Source organism: Macaca nemestrina, chromosome 2, assembly GCF_043159975.1.
Source record: "Macaca nemestrina isolate mMacNem1 chromosome 2, mMacNem.hap1, whole genome shotgun sequence".
In the NCBI taxonomy this organism is placed as follows: Eukaryota; Metazoa; Chordata; class Mammalia; order Primates; family Cercopithecidae; genus Macaca; species Macaca nemestrina.
In genome coordinates, this window is record NC_092126.1 from 169,118,223 (window position 1) to 169,144,430 (window position 26,208).

Here is a 26,208-nt window from a genome sequence, read left to right on the forward strand (position 1 = left end):
CTTATGGCTAGCCAATTTTCCCAGCACCATTTATTAAATAGGGAATCCTTTCCCCATTTCTTGTTTTTGTCAGGTTTGTCAAAGATCAGATGGCTGTAGATGTGTGATATTATTTCTGAGAGCTCTGTTCTGTTCCATTGGTCTATATCTCTGTTTTGGTACCAGTACCATGCTGTTTTGGTTACTGTAGCCTTGTAGTATAGTTTGAAGTCAGGTAGCATGATGCCTCCAGCTTTGTTCTTTTGGCTTAGGATTGTCTTGGCAATGCAGGGTCTTTTTTGGTTCCATATGAACTTTAAAGAAGAAAGTCATTGGTAGCTTAATGGGGATGACATTGAATCTATAAATTACCTTGAGCAGTATGGCCATTTTCACAATATTGATTCTTCCTATCCATGAACATGGTATGTTCTTCCATTTGTTTGTGTCCTCTTTTATTTCACTGAGCAATGGTTTGTAGTTATCCATGAAGAGATCCTTTACATGTCTTGTAAGCTGGATTCCTAGGTATTTTATTTTCTTTGAAGCTATTGTGAATGGGAGTTCATTCGTGGTTTGGCTCTCTGTTTCTCTGTTACTGGTTTATAAGAGTGCTTGTGATTTTTGCGCATTGATTTTGTATCCTGAGACTTTGCTGAAGTTGCTTATCAGCTTAAGGAGATTTTGGGCTGAGACAATGGGGTTTTCTAACTATACAATCATGTCATCTGCAAACAGGAACAATTTGACTTCTTTTCCTAACTGAATACCCTTTTTTTCTTTCTTTTTCCTGATTGCCCTAGCCAGGACTTCCAACACGATGTTGAATAGGAGTGGTGAGAGAGGGCATCCCTGTTTTGTGCCAGTTTTCAAAGGGAATGCTTCCAGCTTTTGCCCATTCAGTATGATATTGGCTGTGGGTTTGTCATAAATAACTTATTAATTTGAGATAAGTTCCATCAATACTGAATTTATTGAGAGTTTTTAGCATGAAGGGCTGTTGAATTTTGTCAAAGGCCTCTTCTGCAACTATGGAGATAATCATGTGGTTTTTGTCTGTGGTTCTGTTTATATGCTGGATTACGTTGATTGATTTGCGTATGTTGAACCAGCCTTGCATCCCAGGGATGAAGCCCACTTGATCATGGTGGATAAGCTTTTTGATGTGCTGCTGGATTCAGTTTGCCAGTATTTTATTGAGGATTTTTGCATCTATGTTCATCACAGATATTGGTCTAAAATTCTCTTTTTTTTTTTTTTTTTTTTTTGTATCTCTGTCAGGCTTTGGTATCAGGATGATGTTGACCTTGTAAAATGAGTTAAGGAGAATTCCCTCTTTTTCTATTGATTAGAATAGTTTCAGAAGGAATGGTACCAACTCCTCCTCCTACCTCTGGTAGAATTCGGCTGTGAATCCGTATGGTCCTGGACTTTTTTTGGTTGGTAGGCTATTAATTATTGCCTCAATTTCAGAGTCTGCTATTGGTCTGTTCAAGGATTCAACTTCTTCCTGGTTTAGTCTTGGGAGTAGACACATTTTTTAAAAGTTATTTTGTTTACAGTTGTGCTCTGTTTATCATGAACCTAGCAATTTATGTTTTAGCGCATTTATGCCTAGTGTTCCATTATTGGAACGCTAAGCATGTAGGAGTTATTTATATCCTACTGTTCAAGGTCATCACCATGATCTGGTTGCAAAAATTCAAAAAATTGCAACCTCAGGCATAGATGGGTTGAGGGGCATGATTACAGTGTAGGAAGGAAATTTTGATGCAGCTTGTGAAAAGTGGAGAACTTTTCATTTTACCCTTTTACACATTTCATATGTAATCTAGAATATCACCAAAGCTTTCATTGCCTTCTATTTATTTTTAAAATAATCTTGTCCAGCCCATATCTGTTTTTAGTATTTGCATCTCACAGGAAAAGGAACTGGTGGTATGACTCGTTGCAAAGCATTGTTCTGTGGAATTTCTACCCATAGAAATGAGACACCACATTCTCTGTGGTCTATCCTATCTCTAAAGGGAACCTCATGGACAGTTTTAAAACAGAAAGTGAACAGGTTATCACACATTCCATTTACTCTAATACCTCTTTTAATATACCTCCTGGTTCTTTGCAAATGAAGAGAACAATGCTTCCTCTCTTATTTAAGAAGTCTTCAGCAGTTTACCAATCCCTAGCATGTGCAAAATCACAAGACTTTATAGGATCACTGTCCTTAGATTCTGAATTTGGAATTCCTGATAACTGAACCGTGATTTTCAAATCAAAAGAAGGGTTTTGAAGTCTATCACCACTTACCAGAAGTTATTATTGGCAAAGAAAGATCACACTTCTTTCTGTCTGCATACAAAAAGAAATAGCTGATCTCCTTTGTTGCCAGGTGAATTCACTGTATTCAGAGGAAATAGGCAAACTTGTAGAAGAAAGTCTAAAAGATTTTTTAGAGTTCTTTCATGATATGATAGAAATATTATGGTTTATATCAGGCGAACCACTGTTAACTTGTAAAATTTCTACTGAGGCAAGGAAATCAAATCATTTCTTGATTGTAGAAAGTGTATTATAACACTGGTGCTGTTGGATATCAACTCTAGACAGCACTACTACCGCTACTGAGAACTACACAGCCTCTTGGCTCCTCACAGGGAAATATACAAAGGGAAAAGTGAAATAAATCAGGAAAAACAGATGAGAAAGGAGACAGGATTAGAGACTTGGATGTAAAGCCATGATAGATAACCCCCAGTGAAAAGCAGAGAATGCAAGGGACAAAGGAAGCATGGGGTCCGTTTAGGATAGTGACAATAGCTAAAGGATTCCATTTGATCTTACCAGACTGGCACAGCTGGAGGAGGCACTCAATAAAACTTCGTCCAATAAATAAACAAAGGTAAACACCCAAAGCTACAATATTGCTAGCTTATAAACTCAGAACGTGGGAAAAAATTAGACTTATTAGGAAGCTTCCATGGCAGCCAGTCACTAAGAAATGTCAGTGTGATGTCTGTTAAGTAACATTTATTAACAAGCATGTTTGTTTGCTTTATCTCACGTTCAATGAATTGTTCTAATACCGCAAAATAATTTGTTCTCTACTAATGCAGATTATTTTAATCTGCCTTAAATTATTTAATGACTGTCCTGTGTAAGACACCCTGAGTTGTTATGTTATAGGAACATGGCATTCAAAGTACAGATAGTTTCGCATAATTTCAGAGGGTTTAATATAAGGGAATTATAAACTTTATTTTCATTACTTTACTTAATGAGTGCCAAAATTTTGAAGGCCTTTTTGCCTGAAAGAGCTCATGGCCTTCAAGTTCCTTTCCTAGGTAAGACTTACAATTAAACTTTTCATATACAATCATGCATCACTTGATGATGGGGATACAGTCTGAGAAATGCATCCTTAGGCAATTTCATCATCATGGAAACATCATAGAGTGTACTTAAACAAACCTAGATGGTATATACTACTAACACATAGGCTATATAGTATAACTTATTGCTCCTAGGTTATAAACCTTATAAACCTGTACAGTATGTTACTGAACTGAATACTCTAGGCAATTGTAACAGAGTAGATGGTAAGTATTTACATATGTAAACATATCTAAACATAGAAAGGGTACAGCAAAAATACAGTATTATAATCTTATGGAACCACCATGGTATATATATATATGTGGTTCATTGTTGACCAAAATGTCATTACATGGCACATGACTGTATTTGAATATTTTGTTTTTCTATATTTGCACTGGCACCTTTCTGCACACCTGGACAAATATTGTGTTCCATCAGTTTAGCTTTTCCTTGCTCAGAAAAGTTTCACTCCATCAACATTTTTCGATAATTTATTTTATATTCCCTATTCCAGATTATTCATTCAGCAAAAATTAATTGAGCTTCTGCTATGTATATGCAAGACCCTGGAGTGAGTAAGTCATTTTGATAGATGTTAAACAAGTTTAGTCCTATTACCAGTTCCTGGGGAATCCTAACTTGTTCTGTATAGGTACCACTGCCCATTTACCTTTAACTTTCTCTAAGCCTGTTTTTGTTTTCTTTTCTTTGTGATATTACACAAAAACCATGAGGTACCACTGCCCATTTACCTTTAACTTTCTCTAAGCCTGTTTTTGTTTTCTTTTCTTTGTGATATTACACAAAAACCATGAGTACCCCCATTTTTCTCACTTTCATCCTATGCTGCATATATAAAGCAGCTGCTCAGTGACTCACAGATGCAAACTTACCACAGTAGATATAGGCCTAGGCTAGTATGTGGGGGGGTGTGTGTGTGTGTGTGTGTGTTAGGGAGATGGACGAATAATAGACCTATGAGACCTGTTCCCTACAGATGCAATTCAATTAATGCTTCAAGAAGATTTATACACAAAAATGCTTTTATTTTTTTCTGCCACCATCCTTTGGTTAGTTTTATTGTAATGACTGGCTGCATAGTGACTGGTTGATACAGTACTACTTTTGTTTCTAAACTCCAATATTGTTTAATCCTGTTCTCCTTCTTAAGCCAGTTGTATTTACAGGCTCTTAGTTCCTTGGTTACCAGCATTAATCCTAATGTTCTGTCTAAAGTATAGTAGTGATTTTCTTATACTCCAGTTCACTACAATGTTTGTGTGGTAGTTGCCATAAGTAATGATTTTGCTTTACTGCTTACCAGGGCAACCACAAACTTGACAGTGGTTCAAAATCTCAGGGTTTGCAAGGAGTTGTGAGAGATTATATGTAGCCTCAGGGAAGTGTTAAAATGCTCAGATTAATTGTCTAGATACAAGTTCATGAGTCTCATGAACATTTACTTTAGATTTAGAAGGAACTCTGAAATCACTAAATTATTATTAAATGCCAGGGTAAACCAATTGGTTTTACTGGAGAAAAATGACATCTACTTAAGAAGCAAAATCCTAATATCAGAGATAAAGTTAATGTAGAATGGCACATGCAAGGGCTGAATCCATGAAACTGGTGAAAATAATTTTGGCCTCTGTAGAGTTTGTTTCATGTAGTTGCTCTTTCCTTTCCCAGATTCACATTATAGGCAAGCTTTTATTTATTCACATGAGTAGACAAACTCATGAAATGGTTTCAAGCAGCAAATGGTTTTGGAAGCCAGGCAGAGTAAACTAATTTTTGGTGTATAAATGTGCTGTGATGCTACAGAATGGCTGCATTAACAATCAACTTTAATAAGGAATCAGGGATTTGAGGATAAGAAGCCAAAATGGGTGAAGGAGAACAACAGTGCTAAGAGCAAATGACATGTTTGAAAAGTAAACTTATTCATTTGAAGGAAGATTATGCAAAATCCAGCTTGAAAATAATGAATGAGAAATCCAACTTGATATGTTTAACAGGGGTGGTTGATAGAAGGTCTTGAATTGGCTCTGAAAAGGCTATTACAAAATGTGGGGAGAACGGGATTCACATCCCCAAAAATCACATCTTTCAATTTTTATTTATGCCCAGCAAAGATAGCAAGAAGGTACGTTTTTCTCCCTCATTACCAAAGCTTGTTTTCTTTCTTACCCTTTTTTTGTGTGCCCAGACTATGAATCTGTTAACTAGGCAGGGTCATTTTCGTGAGCTTTCCTAATGCCAAGAGACACCAAATGTTGAGGTAGATCAAAGGGACAAAGAATTACAGAGACACTGAGCCACTTTTCTTAGGATCCTGAGTACAATGTGAACAGTCTACTTAGCTCCAGGCCCCAAACCAAGTATTCTGCAGCAGACCCAGTCTGGATTTCTTGGGAAGTGCTCCCTGTTGCTTTTCATAGTTTAGATAATCCACATGAACAATCCTGATTAAATCAGTTGCCCCTAGGCAATGGAGAAAAGCATAAATGGCTTTTTGGAGAGAGAGGTCCAAAAGCTCCTCTCTCTTAACTTGCTCTCTCTCTCCATCCCCCACCCCCCCGCCCCATCTATTTATCTAGTTCCTTGTGTTTTCATTTATTCATTTTCTTCTCCAAAATTATCTCCATCCAATGCAATTAGGTAAGAAGAGGGTACTATTGAAAAAAATGCTGATCCCTATTCATTAAATGATTCAGGTTTTAATTTTGAATTACATGACCTGTCTTCTTGTGCTGATTATGAACAGTTTTTGAAAGGCTGTTATCCAGGGGGTGGTTATCCAGCAATATTATGGAAGGTCACTAGGCATTTGTTTTTTATGTCTGATTATTTTTTAACCAGGCAATTACTCTATCATTTAATAATCCTTACCTCAAAGTTCACTTGAAAGAAAACTCATAAGATTTAAAGGGGAAAAAAATCCCTAAAAATAAAAGTTAGGCTAGGCTAGGCCAGGGTGGGAAATTCCATTGTGGCTAGAAGCCCATGGCAGGTAGAGTGGAATTTAATGAAGGAAACTGCTGTGTTTTTGTGTCTTTCTGTATGTTTTTCCTTTAAAACCAAGAGCTGGGCAGGCATCCCATTCGACCTGACGTGACCCAAGCAAATTGCTTCTTATATAAAAACAACTGCAGACTTTGAGAATGTGAAAATGCACTGTATCCTTCTCCAACCGAGGGAAACGAAAGCCTGAGAAACAGGACGGCCCTGTCAATACTCGTTGAGCAGAACTATCACTCAAACTTGATAAAGGGAGATTAGAACAGGCTCCCTAATGCCAGAGGTATTCATTATAAGTTGGACTTCTTTATTTATTTTTTATTTTCTTAAACAAGCACAAGTGGTCAATGGAAAATACATTTTTTAAAGGCAGATTTTCCTGCAGGAAACAATAGTATGCACAATTTTTCAAAGTCTTTTCATGGAACTAGAATTTAAAAAAAATTTTAATAATAATATTAAATAAGAAAAGACAAAGAGAATCATTTCCCTTTTCTACCACAGTCTTGGACAAGCAAAGGAGAAGAGATTCAGGGTGTGTCCACTGATATTGCATTCAGATGTGTTGTCTTGGCTTGTGTACTGACAGATTTATTTAAAAAACAAAGTTTTAAAAATGCATTGTGTGCTAGTGAAGTCACTTCATAAATCTTTTCCTTTATGAATTATTTTGATCACAAGGCTCGTTGTTTAAATCATTGAAGGACTATTCTCCCTAAAAGAAAAATGCCTTCATTTTCAAACTGCCAGTGCAAAAGCCAGTAACTTCCCCTGAACAGCATGCGGGGATCCCGAGGGCAAAGAACAAGGGACCACCTAAGTTCTGACTCCAGCATAAGGCATAATCCAGTTTAGATTTGCCATGGTTCACAGAAGAGGCATGTTTTAAAAATTTGGACCCAGAGTTCTTGCTTTTCTCATAGATTACTTAGTTTGAAATGGTGATTCTGCTTCAGGAAAAAAACAAACAGGGGAACACAGCCTTTGATGCAGCTGGTCTGTCAGAGGGCGGAAAGTTAGAATATTCTTCAAGCTGTTGCTGAATAATGAAGGGTAGGGCTTCCTAGCTGGGCTGTTACCACAGCCCCTCTGGGAGTTCAGAGAACAAATATTACCTAATGTGTACACAGACTTTAAAAGTTAAGTTGATTACAAGCTGAGTGAGAAAGGTTAGATAAGGCAGTGAGCACTGAGTTCCACCAGAGGGACCTGATCTTCAGGAACATTGCCAGGAGCCACAGGGCTCCATTCGACCCTCCAGAGTTAAAGGATTGGGTACCAACAGGAAGTTAGTTAGGTTCATGAAGTGAATAGTCTGTGCGAAATTACTACAAGGAAGAAAGAAAAGCAAAACAACATATTGGAATATATGCATACATAGAGGTTCACGAGATAACTTGGATGAAGATTATGACTGTGAGATGGGTCAAAATCTCCCCAACCAAAATGTAATGTGCTTGTAACCAGAAGACCTTGTGTTGCTCTTCATTTGTTTTTGGCAGAGCACCTAGAGTGTTGTTAAGACATACAAGCAAATAATTAATACTGGTCTATTACATTAATTTGCCAGGGTAATTGTTCTGGTGGAAGGGTAGGTGGTTCCAGATTAAACATGGGAAGAGATGAATGTCTAGAAGAGATTAATTTGAAACTGAGTTCTAAAGGACAAGAATGATGGACAGAAGTGAACAGGCTGTTTCAGGTTCATTGATTCCAGAGATACTTCTTGGCTATTCACTGCTTCAATTGTTCTCTATTTTATGGCTGTGCCATGAAATGAACAAGAAAGGCATGGAGATGATAGAGAGCAAGTTTACATGACAGAGGAAGAAAGTTGTTGACATGGGAGATGGGAAAGAACATTAATAGGTGATATATATTCTTAGAAAAAATGATGACTATTGTGGATGAGTTTGATCTCAATTCTGAGCAGGTAGTTAGAGGGAATGGTTGGAATTTAACTCTGGAGACTGATGGCCTGGGATACTTTGTAGTTTTGTCATCTACAAAATAATGTCATGATACTATTTTTAAAAATTGTTATGAAAATTATATAAGTTCATATATATAAACTACTTAGCAAATGCCTCTCTTAGAATAAGACTTAAAAAGTAATGAAGATAAGAGTTATCCATTTTCTCTACACAACTGTACCACATGTTCAACTTCTGTCATAATTAGAAATATCACATACCACTAATCTCCCAAGCAAGTTCCTTAAGGTAGTTTTCTTTATGTATAGCTCTGTTTCATTTTATTCACATAGATTATTCAGCTAAATTTAATAATAGAAATACTCATTGACCATATTTACAAATTTGAGTGGAATGTCTAGCACTTCCCTAGGCACTATACTGATTTTTTTAAGGTTAAAAAATAGTCTTGTCTCAATTTTAAAAATACTGAATATTGAGAGAGGAAGAGGGCTTTGATTCTAATGTAGTTTTTCATATCAGTTCAAGTACTATCTAACATAAAACCACAATTTTGGTAGTTCTGATTTTGGTAATAAAGGAGTAACTTGTACTGTTTCAGGACAAATATTTCCACAGATAACAGTTCCAAACCATGGTTAAGGGTTAAAAATAAAACTAAACTCCAATTAAAAACTTTTAAAAAAACATGCACCACAATTATTTGAAGGCACTGGAGAGTGACCAAAAGCAGTCAGAATCTGGAGTGAACTGTGCCGGGTAAAATTCACATTTGTTACAGCTTCTTCCCTCAAGGAACTTACTGATCTGTATGGTATAGAGAAGTTAGAATTCAAGCAGAAAACCACAATCTTATTCGTTTGTGATGTTAGAGAATGGAGCTGGCATTGGCAGAGTAGCTGAAATTGAGGAAGGAAGTGTTAGAAAGGATAGAGCCATCAAGGGAAGGCTCCCATAAATCTACCTGTAAGTTACCCTAACATTTTGGCTGATATAAACTGTGCATGTATGTGGGAGCCTATAAGTGCCTGGAAAAAAGGAACAACTAGAAGGCCAAAAGAGCTGAACAGATATGTTAGATGAAGAGGAGACAAAGTTAGGAGTTTGAGTTTACAAAGTTAGAAGGGTTTGGTAAATGTCTCAGGCTTTATGAATCCCAGAAGGATCAAATGTTAGAAATATAGATGATGACTAAGAACTAAGAAATTAGTTCTAGAATGGAGAGACAAAACTAAAGTATTGAAAGTTTCTAGCAAATCATAAAACCAGTCCTCTTCAAATCAAAGTGATCAACCGGTAATTTAATAACCTGCTAGAATAAAAATGCATTGCATTAGAGAAAGATAACCAAACCCAGAGTTTGTATAACATATCATACACAATGTTCAACTGTAATTCAAAAATTACTAGTGATGGATACAGAAAAATGTGACATGTACTTTTTTTAAAAGTCCATAGAAATAGATCCCTCGATGAGTCAGAAGTTGTAGACAAAGATTTTAAAGCAGAAATTATAAATATATTCAGGATTAAAAAAAAAAAAATTTCAGGCCCGGAGCGGTAGCTCATGCCTATAATCCCAGCACTTTGGGAGGCCAAGGAGGGCGGATCACTTGAGGTCAGGAATTGAAAACTAGCCTAGACAACATGGCAAACCCCTGTCTCTACTAAAAATACAAAAATTAGCCAGATGTGGTGGCGTATGCTTGTAATCCCAGTTACCCGGAAGGCTGAGGCATGAGAATCACTTGAACCCAGGAGGTGGAGGTTGCAGTGAGCCGAGATTGCTCCACTGCACTCCAGCCTGGGCAACAGAGCGAGACCCTGTCTCAAAAAATATATGTATATATGTTGTCATAATGAGGGAACAGATGAGAAAATAAGCAGAGAAATGAAAATTATTAAAAATAAGTAAAAAGTTAAGGTGTAATACCTGAAATTTTTTTAAAGAGTCATTGATGTGGCTTAACAATAGATTGTAGATGGCAGAAGAGAGTGTCAGTAAACTTGAATACAGGACAATCGAAATTATTAATATAAAGAACAGACAGTAAAAAGGATTCAAAAATGTGCAGAGTGATCTGTACAACAGTATCAACCAGTCCACTATACTTTGCATGTCTCAGAAGAAGAAAAAAGAAATGAAATTACTAAAAAGAACCAAAGGTTAAAGTACAGAATCTGAAATAAAAAATGATTTGTTGGAGAATCTTAACAGCAGATTGTGGGTGGCAGATGAGAAAATGGGACAGAAATGATATTTGAGGAAATCATAGCTGAAAATGTCCAAAATTTGCTGAGAAAAACACAAAAATATGCAAGGAAAATCACATGTAGGCACTGTATTCAAACTTCTGTACACCAAAGATACGAAGAAAAATCTCAAAGGCAGCCATAAGGGTGGAAACAATAGATCACCTATAGGGGAACAATTAAACATCAACTCATTCCTCATACTAAATGTAATACCATTTCTTAATGATTGAAAAGAAAAACAACTGCAAAACCAGAATTCTATAGAGAGCAAAGTGATCTTGCAATAATGAAGAAATAAAGCATTTTCTGGTGTCGGTAGAACTCCTGTAAGTAATGTGAAAGGTAGTGAGTGCTTCAGGGTGAAGGGAAATGACATTATCAACCAAAATAGAAACTTGGTTTTACAGAAAATTTTCACTAATAATTTTAAAGTATCTATTTACATGTAAAAGAATATCCTTTTATTCTTTTAATTTCTTTAAAAGAAAAACTGACTAATGCATAAATTATAATATTTTCTGATGAATCTATAGTACTTGCAGATATAAAGTATGTAAGAATACTACAAAGTACTGGATGGCAGTAAATGAAATTATACTTATAAGATTCTCACATTTGCATAAAGTGGTAAAATATTAACTCTGTGTAAACAGTGATAGTTAAAGAGGCATATTGTAATCCATAGAGCAACTGCTAAAAGAATAACACAGAAAGGTACAGCTAAAAAGCCAGTTGTGCAGTTAAATGGAAAAATAATTGATCAGTTTAATCCATTAAAAAAGGAAAGGAAAAAAATCGAAAGCATATAATAAAATAAATGGTAGACCTAAACTTAATCATAGCAATAATTCCATTCACTGTAAATGGTCTAAATACTACAATTAAAAGACAGAGAGTATTAGTTTGAATAGAAAGGCAAGAGTCAACTATATGCTGTCTACAGGAATACACTTTAAATATAATAACATGGATATCTTGAGAGTGAAAAGCTAGAAAGACATATACAATGCAAACAATAAGCATGAGAAAGCTAGGTTGGCTATATTAATATTACATAGAATAGACTTTATGCCAAGGAGTACTATTAGAGATAAAGAGGGATATTTCCTAATCATATGTGTGAAATTATCATGAATGCTAAGTCATAAACATGTAGACACAAACTGACAGAAAACTAGAGAGAAATACTGAAATCTACAGTAACAACTGGAGATTTTAACATCCTTGTTCCAGAACTTGATAGAACAAATAGAAAATCAGTAAGAATACACAAGAAATTTAAAACACCATCAACTGCCTTGACCTATTTGACATAGACAGAACACTATTCCCACTTGGAGAATGTGTTCTATTCCCACCTGGTGAATGTGTGTTTTAAAGAACACACATTCACCAGGTGGAAATAGTGTCCTGTATGTATGTTCTACTTTGTTTATTAAAGTAGACCCTAATCTGGTTCATCAAATGAGTTTCAAACATTTTCAAATGATTGAGATACTACCAAATATGCTTCTTGGTTTTAATTAATTAAATTAGAAATAAAACAAGAAAACAATAAAATATCTAGAAAAGGCCAGTTGGAAACTACACAACAAACTTAATACCTCATGGTTGAAAAGTCGTGAAATTTTAAAATAGTTAAGTTATGCAATATATTGAAAGCTATGAAATTGATTAAATGAAAATACAATATATTGAAATTTATAATATGAGCCAAAGAGGGGCTTAGCAGAAATTTTGAGCTTTTAATCCTAAATTAGAAGGAAGAAAAAGGTTTAAGATCAATAGCATAGGTTTCCACTTTAAGAAAGTGGGAAAGTATAATCATTTTAAACACACAAAAAAAAAAAAAAAAAAAAAAAAGCAAATAACAAAGGCAGAAAACTGTGAAATAAAAACAAACTACAAAGAAGATTAATGAAAGCAAAACATGAGTATTTGAAAACATTAACAAAATTTATAAACCTATAACAGAAAAGATCAAGAAAAAAGATTATACAAATTACGAATATCAGTAATGAGAGACTATCATTACATATGATGGCAATATTAAAGGATAACAAGGGAATATTATGAAAACTTCATGTCAATAATTTCAACAACTTTGACAAACTAGGTAGATTTATTTAAAAATATTACCAAAACTGGCATAGTAAACACAAAGAAGTCAAAGATTCCTTTATTGATTAAAGAAATTGAATTTGTTGTCAAAAGCATTCCTAAAAAAAGAAGCTCAGGTTTAGATAGTCTCCCTGGAGAATCCTATAAAACATTTAAGGAGGAAATAATATTAATCCTTCACACCCTCTTTCAGAAAACATAGGAGGTAAAAACAAAACACTTCCTGATTTATGAGACAGGCATAATCCCAACAATAAAACCTGACAGATATTACAGGAAAATTAAAGTATAGGCCAATATTCCTCATGGTTCTAGGCACAATAATCTTTAACAAAATATTAGCAAACAAAGTTCAACAATAAAAAGTAAAAAGTGTAATTCCTCATGATCAAGTAGGATTTATCTCAGAAATGCAACTTTAGTTTAACGTTTGAAAATAAATCACTGTAAATTCATCATAATAAAGAAGAAAAATATGATCTCAATAGATGCAGAAAAAGCAACTGAAAAAATTTGACAGGCGTTCATAGTAAAAACTCTCAGAAAATTAGAATAGATTGAAGCTTCTTCAATCTGATGAAGGGCCTCAATGAAAACATATAATTAATATCATCCTTAATGATAAAATCTGAATGCTTTCCTCCTAGGATATAGTAGAAGGCAAAGATATATGTTCTTACTACTTCTGTTCAGCATTGTTCTAAAGATCCTAGCCAGAGCAATAAGACGAGGAAACTAAATTAAAGGTATAAGCATAGGAAAGGAAGAAGTAACATTGTGTTTATTCACAAATACCATGATTGTTTACATTAGAAACTCTTAGGGGATATGCAAAACAACTAATATAGCTAACAGTGCATTTAGGAAGGTCACAGGATCAATACACAAAAATTGATCGCATTTTTATATAGTACTGGCAAATAATTTGAAAATAAAGTTTTAAAATCAATTTACAGTAGCCTAGAAATATAAAATATTTAGATAAAAGTTTAACAAAGGTTTAACATGTAAGATTCCCCACTCAAATTTTTAAAAGGCCTTAGAGAAAAATCCGTTATAGACGAATACTCAGTATTTCTAAGGTGTCATTTCCCCCCAAATTATCTGTAGATTCAATGCAATCACCGTCAAAATATCAACAGATTGTTTTTCTAATGTTAAGATAAATTATCAAATTTATTTTAAAATGTATATGAGATTGCAGAAAACTTACAAAAAGAATAAAGTTGAAAGACTCACATCCCTAATTTCAAGACTTTCTGTAAATATATAGTTCTACTTTGGAATCTTGGATCAATATCTTCTAAGATTAAGCATATGCCTACCATATTATTTGGTAATTACATTCCTAGTTATTTACCAAAAAACAATGAAAACAATGCCCTCAAAAAGATTTGTACAGGCAAGTTTATGGTGACTTTATTTATAATAGCCTAAAATTGGAAACACCCAAATATGGAAAGTGGATATACAAATTGTGGTATATTCATATAATGAAATACTAATAAGCAAATAAAACAAAACAAAACAGAGTATGATACAACAATGTAGATGAATTCCAGAAACGTGGTATACAAAAGAGCCAGAACACAAGAGTACACATAAGTTATGTGAAGGCAAAACTATTCTATGGTGATAAAAATCGGAATGTTGATTGTTTATGGGAGGTGGAAATTAACTAGAAGGGGCCACAAAGGAACTTTCTATGTCTCTGTTATGGTAGTAAATATTATACACATAGGTGTATCAATTTATCAGAACTCTTTCTGTGTACATTTTGACGTCCATGAATTTTGCTGAATATAAATTATACCTCAACTCTGAAAAATTTCATGTTGATTCTAATCACCTCTCACCTGAAGTGCTTCATCTATTTTCCTAATGGCTGCCCTGGTACCTGGCCTAATTAACCTTTAAAGCTGTTTTAAAACTTTTCTCTTCTGCCTGTTGCTCTGATTCCAAGAGATGTGGTAGAACATAAATTGTCAAGATTTGGAAATCTGGGAAATGTTCAAGGTTAAAGGAAGAAATATCTAATTAACAAGCCCAGATACGGCCTTGGACAGTCGAATGCTTGGGCAAGCGTTCACTGCTCGTGTTCACTTTTCTCTTTTGTGAATGATACTGCTTTCTAAATATATTTTATTTCTTGAGCAAGAGGGAGAAAAGAGGAGTCCTTCACATTTACTTTTTGTTTAGTTGCGTATTGCAAAGTTAATAGCAAACTCTAGCTTTAAAACTTCAAAGAATGTCAGGACTTTTTCGTTTTTCCTTTTTTTTATTTTTTTACTACCCAACCAATGGTTTTACTTATTCCCTGGATTTCTCTATACTTTTAAATTGTCAAAGCCAAAGAAAAGAATAATTAAAATATTCAAAGCTAAAAATAATCAAGATTTCAGTTTATTTTCAAATATAAGCTTACCACTTCCCTGCATTTAACTGTGATGCTAGTGTTCTGGCAATATTACCATATGATTGAGAATTCTGTTTACCTAAACCACTTTTTTGTTGTTGTTTTTAGCTTCCTTAAGTGCCATCAGGTCTTGTCTTCTTTCATTTCTTTCTAGCTGTCCCCAACAAATACTGCCCAAGTCTGACTGTAATGCAGCCTTTCTTTAATAGTATTTATTAAAGCACTTAATACCTGAATCATGAAATGTAGACAAGTGCACATTAACCTGGCTGAATTATTCCTTCCTTGTACTTTTTTAACACATATTCTAGCCCAGTCTATCAATGCCAGATGGCAAATACATTTTGATACACTGAATATTTACCAAGTCATGTGGTACGCTTTTGAAGTATTTTTTAAACCCTTTCCATCAAACGAGCTGACTCATCTCTCATTCATTTATTCCTGCTTTTAACAAGTTGTATTTTTAGAAACTTGACCTCAGCTTTATCAAAGTGATAAATGATATTTTAAAATGATGCATCTGAAGTTCTACAGACCTGACTACACTTTACATCCTACAGCTATCATGTATATTTTTCAGTGTTTAAAATGTTTATAATGTACCAGTTTTCTTATTTTCATGAAACGACTCCAACTAGATTATTGTGTTAGCATAGAGAAATATAATGGGAGAATACTTATACTTAGACAGCTTTAAGATAGTCAGGAAATTAAAAGCATTTGTGGTTGAAATAATTTTAAATGGCCATGAAAATAGCAACTTAACAACTGATATTTATGTCCAACACCTTTAAAAAGCCTACTGGTAATAGGCAGTAGGCCTAGTAATAATAGTAGGAACAAGAGGAACAAGACTAAAAGGCTCTCAGGATACTGACTCTCTGTTATGTTTTTTGTTTTCTTGGTCTTCATGGGAATATGCTTTTGTGGGGGCAACTGTTAGGACATTTTTTGTAAATAGATGTTAATATTTCTTAATCTAGGGATATGAAAAATAACAGGAGAAACTATTGACAGACAAAAGTGCATGGCATTGAAAACAGTTAGTAAAGTCCAATGCATATTCTAAGAACTCTTCCTGGCCTGTTGATCTCTAAAGACTATTTTCAATTTTTTAAGTTTTTATGGCTACTTTTCAATGATTTTTCGGAAATAGTAGATGACATTATGCATGTTATGAAGTTAAGAATGAATGCTTTACATAAATGAATGGAAGTTTTCTTTGTGAATAATTTTTTCAGAATTTTTACAGTGTTTTTTCTTTTAAAAAGCAGACAATAGAGATATTTGGAGAGATTAAAACCAAGAAATATAAAAGGATCTATTCAGTTTTACAAAAAATCTTTCATGATACTCTTATCCATTTTATTTTCTAGCTCTCTTTGTAATTAAAATTGTTTCTCTCTTGTGTGTGTGGCAGAGTTTGTGTAGTGCCTAGTCTGGAGTAGCTTCTCAAAAGCACTGATTGCCTTAATAATATTAGTGTATATAAACTTGAAGCATGGTGTCCAAAATGTAGTGTATATTTTTGTTATATTATTATTGCTGTTATTCTTATGACTGCTTTTAAAAGGAAAGCTATCAGCCTTTTGATGTTATCTCATTTAGCTTATGCTTTTATAAAAGATTTGGGAAATATATAATTTACCTAGTATAAATTTAAAGTAATATGAGTTGGTGAAAAGACATTCTAGAGGCAAACCAACAACAACAGTACTGAATTCATTAAAGTTTGGATTAGAATTTGTTTTTTTACTATATATAGAAAGCTTGAGATCAAATAAATTCTATTCCTGTGACACATGTGGAATTTCTCTCTCTGAAGATGTTGTCAGCTTATTCACCTATATGACCCCCTAAAAGAGGAAGTACATCCTGATGAAGTACACCCATGAGTCACAAAGCAGAGACTTGAGTCCATTATGCACTCTTTTAGGATTTGTAGATCTGCAACACTGTTAGTGGTTTCTTCAGAAAAGAATTCCATGGAACTCTACATTCTTTTATTAAATGAGTCCAGAAGATTTTCTACTTACCCTTTCACTTCTAATAGCCCTTTTGTGTGTAATCAGCTTCTCAAGAACTGGAATTTTTAGAGTATATCTTCTTTATTTTATGAGTTTCACTTGAATGTTTCTCACTTCATGGAGACTCGTCTGATTGAATGGTAACATTTTGTATTCAGGCAGTAAGGGATTTAGTAGTGAAAACATTGTGGTGGCCATCCAAAAAATAAGATTTCTGATACAGTTTATAGTATATTTTTCTCCTTAAAGTTAACAATAAAGGAATGGTGTATCTTTTTGGCTCCTCTGTCAAACTATGGGGTAATTAAATCATTGTATTATTTGGGAAGAAAGAAAATGGATGGGCATAGATTAAATTTGTAAATGGTGAGCTACTTCAAATACAACGAGGATCATTTTATTTAGTAACGTATAGGTCGACTGCTTAAAATTATATAATTTTTAAGCCTTTAAATATTTAATTTCTGGGTCAGCTGATTTGTCAAAAGAGTAGAAGCTAGAATAAATAATATTTGCCTTAGTTTCATTTTAGGAAACACTACTTTCCATATCTGCATAGCTTGAGTTAGTTGCCTTTGGGTTGAAATTTAATGATAATATTCTGACAATGTCAATGATCTTCCTCTACTATATTTTGAACCTTGAAATACATTGAGACAAATTCCAGTAGGGCTAACATATTTTGTTTTTCTTAATTTTTTCTGTATTTCGGGATCAAATTTCACTCCTCTGTTATACTCTTATTCTTCTAGATTTGTATGTACAATTTATCAAATGCTATCTTTTAGCGGGTAGCCTTTCAATCTTGTGTAATATAATATTATCATTGCAGATAGCACAAATTAGTAGTTAACAGTACACTTTTATGAATGACACTTTCTAAATTTAAGATACCATCATTCTGTTCTATCAGTGCTTTGGAAGATTGTGTGGATATGGCAAGTTTTCCTTTAATAAAGAAAGATTATTATGTCTTCTCCTTTATCTGGTGACACTTAGCTCATTAAATCTTTGAAATTATTAACTTTAAGAATGTATATAAAATGCTTAGCAAAATGTATTACACAGTAAGCACTCCTCAAATGGTTTATATTATTATTATGTATAACATGTTTATAGCTATTAATGACATTTAAAATACCAATAATAGTGTAATTAGTACAATGCCTACTAGTAATAAATAATAAATATTAATTATAATAATTAATTGTTTTTTCAGCAAATTTTTTCTTAACAAGTAATAAGAGGATAATGGAAGGAATGTTATAATACATTCTATACTACAGTAAAATCAACTAGTCAAAACATAGCACAAAATACATTTAATGTGAAATAATTTAGTTAAAATTTACATACCATATGATTGTGGAAAATGTCTAAAAGGTTAACTTTAATAATCTAGAAAAGTTTTATGCTTTTTATGGCTCTGATCTTTAGTTATTTTCCAACGATAGAAGTTAGAGATTAATCATTTTTCTTCTACTCCTAATGTTTTCTCAATTGGAAAATTAAAGAGATATCAACAAAGTATCACTTGATTAATTATCAGATGATTGTTACAGAGACTGAGTGCCCTCAGGATTAAATATCTTTTCTTTCTCTCCCACAACTGTCATGATTACTAGCCAAATCCAAGTTAGAGAGATACTAGAGAAGTACTGAGTATTTACTAAGTACTTACACATTGTATATGTAATACAGGTTTCATAGATAATCATCCCTTTAGTAATGACTGGAATTTAAAGAGGTTGGCTAATGTATTCAAGATCACACCAATAATAAATAGTGGAGTTTGATTTTAAATTGATGGCTGACTGACTCTACACTCATGCTTTTTCACATTGCTTCTTTCACTCGACCTAAGGAAATTGCCAAAAGTTTTGGTCATAAGCTTAACCTCGCTTTGGATTTTTGAGAACTCCAAGCTGCCACCCATGGCTTCCTATTTTTAGTTATTTAAATCTTTGAGGAAGAGCTCTAGAGATAGAGAGGAGATAGAGAGAGGAAAGAAAGGAAGAATATAAGGGGGAAATAGTGAACATTTCTCCCCAGTTTCCTCTCCATGATAATTTTACCTTTGTTCCCAAGAGGAACAATGTGAAAGTTCTACTTTCTTGGGAAGTATAAAACTGCCTTGATTAAGTACCTTCAAGTCGGTGATTAACTAGCAACTCTAACCCTGAATTCGGAATCTTTTATTTTTCCTTCAAAAGGTAACTCTTAAACCATCGCCTCTACTTAATCTGCATATTGTACTGAGGTTATTTATCTTCCAACGTTTGCAAGTTCCCTTAGGAATACCCTTAGCAACTGCCTTTCCATACAAACTGCCTGGGAAAGTTTAAGGGGATCAAATCCCTTGTAACTAAACAAAATAGGGCTTTTGAATAGAAATTTAATAGCAAATTAGATTGGCATCATTACAGGAGGATGAATGAAACTTTTGTTTTCTTTACATTTACAGTAGAAAAGTCAACTAACTCTCCAATACAATGGGCTGGAATAAAGATTTTTTTTGGCTTATTTTACAATGTATCTTGCTTTCACCACATTCTATGAACTTCCAGAAAAAATGTAACCTCCAAAACAAATCTTAAACCTGGTCTCTCTCACCCATTGCTGCTCCATGTTTCCTAATGGAGTTTTTCCTTGAAAGGAGTTTTCATCAGAAGAAAGGAGTCTCCTCCTTCTCCAAATACAAACTCTATTACACAGGAGAAAAATGTGTCTATCGTTCTCTGTAAACTAGGGCTTCTACTTTTTTTCATCTCTACATAAAAGTTTTTCAAATGTCTTCCATCCACCAGTCCTACTGAGAGAGGGCATCAAGGACAGGGTTTGCAATGGTAACCTCTTGTTTCACCCACAGACCCCTACTTTCCTCCCATTTAGCTACTTTTCACATAATGCTTTTTTTTTTCCCCAAAAAAATTGAGAAAAAATTATATCTAAAATGTTTATGCTCTATTTTTAATAAAGGGCCTCAGTCAATGACTAAAGACAAAAAGTTGACTTTTCTTTATCAGTACTTCCTATCACAATAATTCTGCAAAACTGCTGCATTCTTTTCTGACCTTCTCTGTGCTTTGGACTTTATGCCATAGTTGAGGGCTGTATTTCATCAATATTTCTTTTCCTTCTATTCCTTGAAGCTACAAAATTTGTTCGGCAAAATACTAAGAATGAAATATCTCCTGCTTTATAGATAGTTTTTATACAACATCTTTTTTAATTGTGTAAAGTCTGAGAATGGTGTTGTGTCTAACGAAATATCTGATAAAGCCAAATGGTAAATAAATTCTCATTTAATTGATAAAATTAATTTGGCTTCTCCATAATAAAAGTATACTTGTAGTAGAAGTCTACTTAGTTTAAGGAGTCACATTACATCTCCATGACTCAACATTCCCCTTTGAGGCACTGGGGGAAAAATCCAATAATAATACCAAAATAAAATAACTTTGATCCTCAACAATACTATCCATTGTAAACTGATGCCACCCAGAAAGATATAAGGAAACAGCTGGCTGAAACTACAGTTAAAACATCTCTGGAATTAACAAATAAAGCCAATTGCTGGATAACAAGACAAATGGATATAGTCAGTCTTTGAGTGATTGGGAAGAAGGTGAAAGATGAGGTTGAGAGATCCTTACCATTTGCCTACATAATTAATTACATTTGCCAATAATGCTTTCAGTGATATTCATAAAGGTCTGAGGTAAATATTAAGTAATCACATGTAGTAATTATTTATTAGTGCATGGGTTTGAGAACAGTTGGTAGTAAAGAAAATTTCTGTAAATAAGTATAATTTACACAAAAATATATGAACTCTTAAACAAAAGATGATCTTTTGTATTAACTCACCAATATAGTCTCCTACAATTGGTCCTTCCAAACACTAATATTTTATTTTTATATGGATAGCTCTTGCTGTAATTTCATAGGTCTTTAAACTTTGTAATATTCAGTTCAAGGAACATCGTGGAACTCATAGTGTGTATGTGTGTGCAATAAACTATATTAACAATAAATGCATATGATTTATTACAATATGCTGTTGATATTGATAATGAATATTCATTATCCTTAGGGACTATTATCCTTAGGGACTATTCATTATCCTTAGGGAAAGAAAAAATTTTAATTTCTAGATTAGTTTTCTGTTTATTCTTTCATCTCCAGAGCTAGTGAACTCATTTAAATTATATCCTAAATATTCTTTATCCTGACTACCCACAACTACATAATTCTGTGATATAAGGGATTAGTTCCATCTTTATTGAAATTTCAAATTTTATTTTAGATACAGGGGGTACATATGCAGATTTAGTCAATAGGAATATTGTGTGATGCTGAGGTTTGGAATAGGAATCCCACCCTAATTACTATGGTAATGAGCACAGTACCTAATAGGTAGGACTAATTTACATTCCCACCAACAATGTGTAAGCATTCCCTTTCCAGCACAACCATGCCAGACCAGCACCTGTTGTCTTTTGATTTTTTAACAACAGCCATTCTGACTGGTATGAGATGGTATTTCACTGTGGTTTTGACTTGCGTTTCTCTGATGATTAGTAATGCTGAGCATTTATTGACAACAGTGGCAACATCAATAATTAGACACAAAATGAATGAACTGCGGTGATGGCAGTGATATGAACGAACCATACATAACCTGTAATTCTTAAATTCCAAACATCTCTCTCTATTCTGCCTTTGGTGGCATTGGCAAATTTGTTCTTCTCTCTAAAGCAGAAAGAAGTAACTTCCTGCTTTTGATGTAATAATACCAATAGATTTCTAATTTCTTTCCATTTAATTTTTTACAATAATGTATTAGCTTCTTTCCACATACATGTGCTTTCAGTTGTATTGAGTCATTTGGTTTTGTTTGGTTTTTTATGATTCTAAAATATCTCATTTTTAATCTTCTAGGCTTTATCCTTCCTAAATATCCTTGGAATTGTTACTCATTTTGTTACTATCATGGCTTTTTTCCCAAAGGTATAGACTTATTAATTTGCATAATTAAGGTTTTTTAATGGTTCACTTTATAATATTTGTCCAAATGGTCATTTGTGCACTCAAAAAATAGTTAAAGAGAACCTATAATGTACCAGAACAGTAGAATCTCACTGTCAAGGAGCAGATGAAAGGATTACTGGTAAAAATATGTAGGGAAAAAGGGAAGAATGTTACAAGGAGAGGTACGGGCAAAATGTAAAGTTAGAAATTGAATTAAAGAGTTAGAATTCTCATTTGTTCTAAAATACTCTTCTATTTGAAAAAACTGTACTTCAGTCATGTCAATCTAATAGTTGACTGTTACACTCAGAGATCAACTGAGAATCATACACCAAAACTCCAAGAAGAGGTTTAGTGAAATTTCAATACCTCTGGGGAAGTTTTTCACTCTTCCTTATGGGTTAGATACCTTAAAATGGTGATTCACCAATCAAACTGTGTAGATTTATGTTTTATAGTTAGGAAAACATGTCTAGTACTTTCTGAGTAACTGAAGATTAGCCACACAAACAATCCTTTTCCCACTATTGCTTCACTCTTTGCCAAAATGCATTCAGGTGAGTAAACTACAAAGGGATCATTTGATTGAAGAACATGCAACACAGCATTTGCTGTTCCCCTGTGTCCTATATCAGTTCCCAGTCCATTCTACAAGAAAGGGATTTTCATCAGAGGGTTTCTTTGTTCCTTATTAGAACTCATTTCATTAACAATGGAAAAGGAAGAAAATTATTTAGAACAAGAAGTCATCAGCACAACAAAGTAGCACATGGAGCAACTAAGGAAAATTTTGCAGCCTCAAAAGAGGAACACTCATGAAGGAGTAAGCATGTTCCAACCATATGTTTTCATGTAATAGTTTACAAATGTATCCAACTACATAAAAACTAAAATTAGCCATGTTGGCAGGAAAGATGACCCCCTTTCTGAACAGTGAAGAGTTTAGCATATTTATTTTTTATATAAAAGGAGGGGTGATTAATAATGTTACAAGAGGCCATAAAATAATTTTTCCTTAAATTTCTGCCTAGCTAAGATGTGTCGCTTAAGTCAACTAAAGTCTAATTCAAATTTTGCAAACTTTTGATATATCAGGTCAAGTGACATTTACTAAGACACATAGATAAATACTGCATCCTGTGTATTCTTCTGAAATTGCTTACAGTATGTTCTAGGATTGCATTCCAAAATCTCTGAAGTAAATGAGTAGGGAGACAGTAAAAAAGGACTAGGCCATATTCACTTTTTTTCCTTGGAATTCATTTATCAGTTGAATTTTAAACCTGGAAGGTTGAAACAAATGAGTCTTAGAACCCAAGGTCACCGAGTTGTAGAGCTATTACGAATTAACTTAAAAGGTTTTTAGAAAATAGCAAGCTTGATTAGCTTGTAACGGCTAAATATTTAAAACTTAGGTTTGCAGGCTTCCAGACTTTTTCTGATCTCAACTAGACATCGGCAATCAGGAAAAGTGCTCGTTTTGTGGTACCCTAACTACTGCCATTCTCCTAGACAAAACTTCAGGATATCAGTATGCTCTATTTCTCACAAATGAAATTCTCACACTACCACCTACAGCCCCACTCCACCAAAATTTTCCTTTTTTCACCCTGAACAATTTGTTCATTCCTAGATTGCCAATATCAGTTAAGTGTTGATCATATTCTAGAACATCAAAGTAATTAACAATAAGGTGTGAACGAGGTTTACAGGTTCACAAGGCAAATTTGCATTTTAAAAGAGGGGCTTGTTAAACACAAATGAAGTTCTAATAGGCAGAATGTGTGAAAGATATTTTTTTCTCCAAGAGATTGGAGAAGATTTCTAATGCTCTTTTTCAGCCCTGAGATATTAAGTACCACCTTCTTGGGAATCCTTTCCCCTCTTTAGTCTCTTGCCAGCCACTCCTCTTTTTACCCTACCACCTTTGCAAGTAGAATATATTTAAAATAAAGGATCATCAGTGAGACAAAGAATTAGTTGATAGAACCTTGTGTATACCTGAAAATCTTGAGGCCTCAAACTAAGTAATACAGACTTAATTCTCAGAGTAGTCAATTTAAACAAACAAAAATGGCATGCATAACAGGATTAGCACTTTCTACCAGTTAATTTGGAGGGATAATTTATGAGAGCATTTTCTATAACTACTTCAAAGTTTTAAAGAAATGTCTTTTAGACAATGACAGTGAGTCTTTTTTTAAAAAATAAAATTATTTGATTACATTCATATAAATAAAAAACTAAAGACACCCTCCATATACTTTTTGATGTCATGTAAACTAAGAGAATTGAATCGGAACACCATTTTTTTTTCCTAATCAAATTAAGATTTCAGAAAAGAAATACGAAAACATCAGCAAAAAGAAAGGGGAACGTGTCTATAGAGATCTCGGAATCTCTTTTTAAAATTTAGCTAGTAAAAATAAGTAGAACAAAGTAAAATAAAATCTACCTAGTAATTAGAAACTCTTTCTGCCTTACAAACTAGTCTTTCTACTCCAGCCACTTTTCCCCTCAAGTTTCCCCTTCCTTCCAAGGAAAAATTATCTATATAAGGAACCCTATTTTATATCTATATAAGAAAAATTATTCTTATAACTATACTAGAAAAATTATCTATATAAGTGGTATGTATGATACCACTAACAAAACTGTTCACAAGAATTTTGTACTTTAAATTTCAGCGTTTTAGTCTTTGGCCTTGGTGTACAAGATCTATAGTCTTTCTTCTCTAGGTCTTTTAGGCCATCAGTGTCCATGCAAAGATGTCACCCAGAAATATTGTGGATCTGTGTCAAAGGTGATTATGCTACCACATGCTTGGCCAAATTTTTCTACAGTCTATAAAAGTGTCATAGAAGTTGAAAAGGGAAAAACTATCATTATTTGTAAAAAGAAATAATAGTAACTGTTAATAACTTACAGCTTTTCATAGCATATGTAGTTCTTCCCTTCTGGTTTTAAAAATATTTTTAAACACATTTTAGAAAGGGTTAATAATAATGTTCACAGAAATTATTTAAATTTTCACACTGAGTAAACAGTAGAATTAGAATTCAAACCTAAGATTCAAAGAACTTTATTTCAGATATTGTACTTCTTTCTGCACCACAAATTTTAAGGGCATATGTGCTTGCTTGTATAAAATAAAGCTTAAAAAATGACCTAAAATTAGAAATCCAAAATAATTCATAGAAATTTTGTTGTCATCGTAAAATAAACTTTTTAGATAGCAGGGTCTTTCTGATTAAAGTTCTGAGATTAAATTAATGATATTTTAGTTTATCTCTTTCTTTTTATAGAAGTTGGCCAGTAGAGTCTATTTTAATTTGTCCTAAATAGAATGATTATCACTGTAAATGGTGTTATGAATAACTTTTTCAAAGCTTATATACAGAGTAACCCCATAATTTATCATCCAAACTAGGACACTTTTGAGAGTGAAAGTGAACACTACTAATAATTGTGCCTGGGTCATTGGAACTGAAATTGGAACTATCCTGAGTAGACTGAGAGGCATGGTTATCCATAATTCTGAGTCTGACAGTGATGCTGTTTTGAATGAAAAAGTCCAGCAGAATGAAAATCCATGTATGTTACCTATAACTTGCCTTCATTCCACAGTTCCCTTGAAGTTGGTTCTTAAGCGCTATAAGCATTATTGAATGATTCAATCTCACACTCCACCCAAGAGATAGCAGAATGCTGGTGCATTCATTCAAGACCAAATTAGAAGGAAGAGTGCCACCTGCTGAGAATCATTCCCCCCACCCTGTCCCTGTAGTTTTTGAATAACTTGGTAGTTGGGAGCTTCCATGCAAATTTAGACTATTCACAGCCCAGACTGTTGGACGAGAAGACATGGTCTATGCAATATCCCCCAGTAAACCTTAGTCAATCTTCATAGAGGTCTAAGTGATAAGCATTAAACCAACATTTGAAATGTTAAATGGGAAAATCCGTTTGGCAGTTAAATTATTTTTATAACTGACCAAAATAGTGTTGTAAAATGAAAGCCTGTTAAGTTAGTAATTGATTT

At 33.7% G+C, this 26,208-nt stretch overlaps 1 protein-coding gene across 45 annotated transcripts in view; it reads left to right on the forward strand.

The window, feature by feature from the left end:
- The window catches only part of LOC105470366 (zinc finger and BTB domain containing 20), an 814,500-nt gene that overhangs the window by 479,842 nt on the left and 308,450 nt on the right, over nt 1-26,208 (forward strand). For 3 of the 45 annotated variants that reach the window (XM_071089299.1, XM_071089292.1, XM_071089404.1), the window contains one exon: nt 3,869-26,208. This exon is cut by the window's right edge and continues 15,109 nt beyond it. The exons of 41 other annotated variants lie outside the window; for them this stretch is intronic. The gene's annotated coding sequence lies outside the window, so the exon portion shown is untranslated. One more of the 45 variants, XM_011722258.2, reaches the window with a different exon arrangement.